Source organism: Bubalus kerabau, chromosome 14, assembly GCF_029407905.1.
Source record: "Bubalus kerabau isolate K-KA32 ecotype Philippines breed swamp buffalo chromosome 14, PCC_UOA_SB_1v2, whole genome shotgun sequence".
Classification (NCBI taxonomy): domain Eukaryota; kingdom Metazoa; phylum Chordata; class Mammalia; order Artiodactyla; family Bovidae; genus Bubalus; species Bubalus kerabau.
In genome coordinates this window covers 12,762,890-12,769,495 of record NC_073637.1, presented here as the reverse complement: position 1 = coordinate 12,769,495, position 6,606 = coordinate 12,762,890, and positions in this window count along the sequence as shown.

The window sequence follows — 6,606 nt, the reverse complement described above, 5'->3', positions numbered from 1 at the left end:
CAACCATCTCATCCTCTGTCCTCCCTTTCTCCTCCTGCCTTCGATCTTTCCCAGCATCAGGGTCTTTTCAAATGAGTCAGTTCTTTGCATCAAGTGCCCAAAGTATTGGAGTTTCAGCTTCAGCATCAGTCCTTTCAATGAATATTCGGGACTGATTTCCTGTAGGATGGACTGGTTGGATCTCCTTGCAGTCCAGGGGACTCTCAAGAGTCTTCTCCAACACCATAGTTCAAAAGCATCAGTTCTTCGACACTCAGCTTTCAGTCCAACTCTCACATCCACACATGACTACTGGAAAAACCATAGCCTTGACTAAACGGACCTTTGTTGGCAAAGTAATGTCTCTGCTTTTTAATATGCTGTCTAGGTTGGTCATAACTTTTCTTCCAAGGAGCATGTGAGATGAGTGCAATTGTGCAGTAGTTTGAGGGTTCTTTGGCATTGCCTTTCTTTGGGAATAGAATGAAAACTGACTTTTTCCAGTCCTGTGGCCACTGCTGAGTTTTTCAAATTTGCTGGCATATTGAGTGCAGCACTTTCACAGCATCATCTTTTAGGATTTGAAATAGCTCCACTGGAATCCCATCATCTCCTTACATGTATTTACTCATTACTTATATGAGTAAATACATATAAGTAAATAAGTCCAGCCCCATTGCCACAAGCTCCATTGAGTGTGTCCCTGCTGGAAAGACACCCTGTTCTGCCCTGAATTTTTACGACAATGTGTCTCTGTGGCATTTATCACTTTTCTACCTTGTACTAAGGCTGCCTAAGAACATGATAGCCATGAGACTCTGACCTTCCAACACCTGCATCCCAACTCCAAACACTATGGCCTTCACAGGACAGTGTTAACGAAACATTTATGCAAAGAAGATGAATGATTCTTCCTGTGCCATTTACCCTTAAAAGAAAAAGAAAAAAAAAGCCTTTAGAAGAAAGAGTGAATTTACAAGGGTTAGCCAAGACATGGAAGCAACATAAATGTCTGTTGGCAGACAAATGGATAAAAATGTGGTACACATACACAGTGGAATATTACTCAGCCATAAAATAGAAAAATGCAATTTGCAGCAACATGGATGGATCTAGAGATGACCATACTAAATGAGGTCAGGCAGAGAAAGGTACCATATGATATCACTTACATGTGGGATCTAAAAAATGATACAAACGAACTTACAAAATAGAAACAGACTCAGGGACACAGAAAACCAACTTATGGCTACTGAAGGAGAGAAGGAGGGATGGGATAAATTAGGAGTTTGGGATTAACATATACACACTGCGATACAAAAAACAGATAACCAACAAGGACCTACAATATGGCAGAGGGAACTCTACTCAATATCTTGCAATAACTTACAGTGGAAAAGAATCTGAAAAAGAATATATATATATATATATATATATATATATATATTGAACCCCATGAACAGTATGAAAAGGCAAAATGATAGGATACTGAAAGAGGAACTCCCCAGGTCAGTAGGTGCCCAATATGCTACTGGAGATCAGTGGAGAAATAACTCCAGAAAGAATGAAGGGATGGAGCCAAAGCAAAAACAATACCCAGCTGTGGATGTGACTGGTGATAGAAGCAAGGTCCGAGGCTGTAAAGAGCAATATTGCATAGGAACCTGGAATGTCAGGTCCATGAATCAAGGCAAATTGAAAGTGGTCAAACAAGAGATGGCAAGAGTGAATGTCGACATTCTAGGAATCAGCGAACTCAAATGGACTGGAATGGGTGAATTTAACTCAGATGACCATTATATCTACTACTGCAGACAGGAATCCCTTAGAAAAAATGGAGTAGCCATCATGGTCAACAAAAGAGTCCGTAATGCAGTACTTGGATGCAATCTCAAAAATGACAGAATGATCTCTGTTCCAAGGCAAACTATTCAATATCACGGTAATCCAAGTCTATGCCCCAACCAGTAACGCTGAAGAAGCTGAAGTTGAACGGTTCTATGAAGACCTACAAGACCTTTTAGAACTAACACCCCAAAAAGATGTCCTTTTCATTATAGGGGACTGGAATGCAAAAGTAGGAAGTCAAGAAACACCTGGAGTAACAGGCAAATTTGGCCTTGGAATACAGAATGAAGCAGGGCAAAGACTAATAGAGTTTTGCCAAGAAAATGCACTGGTCATAGCAAACACCCTCTTCCAACAACACAAGAGAAGACTCTACACATGGACATCACCAGATGGTCAACACCGAAATCAGATTGATTATGTTCTTTGCAGCCAAAGATGGAGCAGCTCTATACAGTTAGCAAAAACAACACTGGGAGCTGACTGTGGCTCAAATCATGAACTCCTTATTACCAAATTCAGACTGAAATTGAAGAAAGTAGGGAAAACCACTAGACCATTCAGGTATGACCTAAATCAAATCCCTTATGATTATACAGTGGAAGTGAGAAATAGATTTAAGGGCCTAGATCTGATAGATAGAGTGCCTGATGAGCTATGGAATGAGGTTTCTGACATTGTACAGGAGACAGGGATCAAGACCATCCCCATGGAAAAGAAATGCAAAAAAGCAAAATGGCTGTCTGGGGAGGCCTTACAAACAGCTGTGAAAAGAAGAGAAGTGAAAAGCAAAGGAGAAAAGGAAAGATACAAGTATCTGAATGCAGAGTTCCAAAGAATAGCAAGAAGAGATAAGAAAGCCTTCTTCAGCGATCAATGCAAAGAAATAGAGGAAAACAACAGAATGGGAAAGACTAGAGATGTCTTCAAGAAAATGAGAGATACCAAGGGAACACTTCATGCAAAGATGGGCTCGATAAAGGACAGAAATGGTATGGACCTAACAGAAGCAGAAGATATTAAGAAGAGGTGGCAAGAATACACAGAAGAACTGTACAAAAAAGATCTTCACGACCCAGATAATCACAATGATGTGATCACTGACCTAGAGCCAGACATCCTGGAATGTGAAGTCAAGTGGGCCTTAGAAAGCATCCCTACGAACAAAGCTAGTGGAGGTGATGGAATTCCAGTGGAGCTATTTCAAATCCTGAAAGATGATGCTGTGAAAGTGCTGCACTCAATATGCCAGCAAATTTGGAAAACTCAGCAGTGGCCACAGGACTGGAAAAGGTCCGTTTTCATTCCAATCCCAAAGAAAGGCAATGCCAAAGAATGCTCAAACTACAGCACAATTGCACACATCTCACATGCTAGTAAAGTAATGCTCAAAATTCTCCAAGCCAGGCTTCAGCAATACGTGAACCATGAACTTCCTGATGTTCAAGCTGGTTTTAGAAAAGAAAGAGGAACCAGAGATCAAATTTCCAACATCCGGTGGATCATGGAAAAAGCAAGAGAGTTCCAGAAAAACATCTATTTCTGCTTTATTGACTATACCAAAGCCTTTGACTGTGTGGATCACAATAAACTGTGGAAAATTCTGAAAGAGATGGAATACCAGACCACCTGACCTGCCTCTTGAGAAATCTGTATGCAGGTCAGGAAGCAACAGTTAGAACTGGACATGGAATAACAGACTGTTTCCAAATAAGAAAAGGAGTACATCAAGGCTGTATATTGTCACCCTGCTTATTTAACTTCTATGCAGAATACATCATGAGAAACGCTGGACTGGAAGAAGCACAGGCTGGAATCAAGATTGCCGGGAGAAATATCAATAACCTCAGATATGCAGATGACACCACCCTTTATGGCAGAAAGTGAAGAGGAACTAAAAAGCCTCTTGATGAAAGTGAAAGAGGAGGGTGAAAAGTTGGCTTAAAGCTCAACATTCAGAAAACAAAGATCATGGCATCTGGTCCCATCACTTCATGGGAAATAGATGGAGAAACAGTGGAAACAGCGTTAGACTTTATTTTTTGGGGCTCCAAAATCACTGCAGATGGTGACTGCAGCCATGAAATTAAAAGATGCTTACTCCTTGGAAGGAAAGTTATGACCAACCTAGATAGCATATTCAAAAGCAGAGACATTACTTTGCCAACAAAGATCTGTCTAGTCAAGGCTATGGTTTTTCCTGTGGTCATGTATGGATGTGAGAATTGGACTGTGAAGAAAGCTGAGCACCGAAGAGTTGATGCTTTTGAACTGTGGTGTTGGAGAAGACTCTTGAGAGTCCCTTGGACTGCAAGGAGATCCAACCAGTCTACTCTGAAGGAGATCAGCCCTGGGATTTCTTTGGAAGGAATGATGCTAAAGCTGAAACTCCAGTACTTTGGCCACCTCATGCAAAGAGTTGACTCATTGGAAAAGACTCTGAAGCTGGGAGGAATTGGGGGCATGAGGAGAAGGGGACGACAGAGGATGAGATGGCTGGATGGCATCACTGACTTGATGGACATGAGTCTGAGTGAACTCCTGGAGTTGGTGGTGGACAGGGAGGCCTGGCGTGCTGGGATTCATGGGGTTGGGAAGAGTCGGACACGACTGAGCGACTGAACTGAACTGATCTGAAAAAGTATACATGTATACAATTGTATACAACTGAATCACTTTGGGTGATTCGTACACCTGAAATGAATACAACATTCTTAGTTTAATTAACACAGCTATACTTTAATTTAAACAATAAACAAAGTAAAAGTAAGATAAACTCATAATCACCATACTTTCCCTTAATATAATTGTTTTGTTGCTGCTGCTGCTAAGTCGCTTCTGTCGTGTCCGACTCTGTGAAACCACAGAGAAGGCAGCCCACCAGGCTCCCCCGTCCCTGGGATTCTCCAGGCAAGAACACTGGAGTGGGTTGCCCTTTCCTTCTCCAATGCATGAAAGTGAGAAGTGAAAGTGAAGTCGCTCAGTCGTGTCCGACCCGTAGGGACCCCATGGACTGCAGCCCACCAGGCTCCTCCGTCCATGGGATTTTCCAGGCAAGAGTACTGGAGTGGGTTGCCATTGCCTTCTCCGATAATTGTTTTACAGCTTAAAAAAGTTAATCTTTGAATACATCACCTGATCAGTACCAAGAAAAACTGCTTTTTTTCCTGCAACGCTTGTTGCTGTTTGTGGTGAGAACAGGGAAAGAACAGACACTAACATCAGAGAAACGTAGTTCATAAGAGTCACATTCTTGGCACACTGAAGATATTTCAGAAGGAGAAGAAAGAGTAAAATGATTCTTTTTAACAGTTAACAGTTGGGAAAAATGACATTGTTTTAACCTGAATTCCCTCTTCTTTTGATCATAAGCCTAAAACAATTTTTTTTTTTTTGCTTGACAAAAGATCATTTTAAACCCTGTTCAGGGCCGGGGGAGGGGGTGGTGGGGGTGGTGGATAGGTGGCTCTAATTACCCTGGGATTATCAAGCAACACTACTCATTATCAGATCACCTTATTTCAAATTCTCCATGGCACTTAGTATCAGGTATTATTTATTTTCTGTTTCCTCCCACTGAGTGGACGCTTCAGGAAAGTGGGGATCGCGTGTATCCTTTTCCCTGTGGTATCATGGTGCCCAGTGGGTGCCCTGTAAGTGTTTCCTGGGGCTGGGGAAGGTCTCCTGTGCTCTGAGGTCTTCCAGGAACAGCTGTTAGCATCCCATTATCAGAAAGAACCTTGCCTTTGTGAATCAGCTCCCTGTTGGTTATGCCCTGAAACATCATGTATTAAGCGTGTTTGCATGCTCTGCAGCTGTTTTTTGTGGCTACATAGTATTTTTTTGGGTGGGTGTCTGCTCTGTCACTCAGTTGTGTCTGATTCTTTGCAAACCCACGGACTGTAGCCCGCCAGGCTCCTCTGTCCATGGGATTTCCCAGGTGAAAATATTGGAGTGGGTTGCCATTTTCTCCTCCAACGAATCTTCCTGACCCAGGGATTGAATCCACGTTTCTTGTGTCTCCTGAACTGGCAGGAGGATTCTTTACCACTGCGCCACCTGGGAAGCCTGTATTTTATTGGGTGGATGTACCATAATTAACCAGAAGTGTACATTAAAAAAATTTTTTTTTCTACAGGTGTATTTTTTTTTTAAAGCAGCATAGCATAGATCGGCGGCTCAGTGGTGAAGCATCAGGTACTGACGCTGAAGCTTCAATACTTTGGGCACCTGATGCAAAGAGCTGACTCGTTAGAAAAGACCCTGACACTGGGAAAGATTGAGGGCAGGAGGAGAAGGGGGCAACAGAGGATGGGATGGTTGGATGGCATTACCGACTCAATGGACATGAATTTGAGCAAACTCCAGGAGAATGTGGAGGACACAGGGGCCTGGCATGCTGCAGTCCATGGGGTGGCAGAGTCCGATACGACTTAGGGACTGAAAAACAATGGCAACAAAGTCCAGCTGGACTCCACTTTGAGAGCAGGCACTTGTTGTGTTTGAATACCCTCTACCAGGCCAGAAGGAAAGACAACCACTTCCTGTAATTCTGATGTCATTCTTCTCTCAGGATAACTTTGGTAGGTTGGGGTCGGGTTTTAGTGGCCCCCTTACTTACAGATGTTGTCTGGGGACCCCCTGTGAGCTCAAGGCTGCAGGGAGCATGAAAGGCAGACAGGGGTGGTGCCTGTCAGAAGCGTTATGTCTGGTCAGCAGGCTGAGTCCTGGAACTGGCTGGAAGAGACTATGGGTATTTGCAATGGAGCAGGGCCCTGG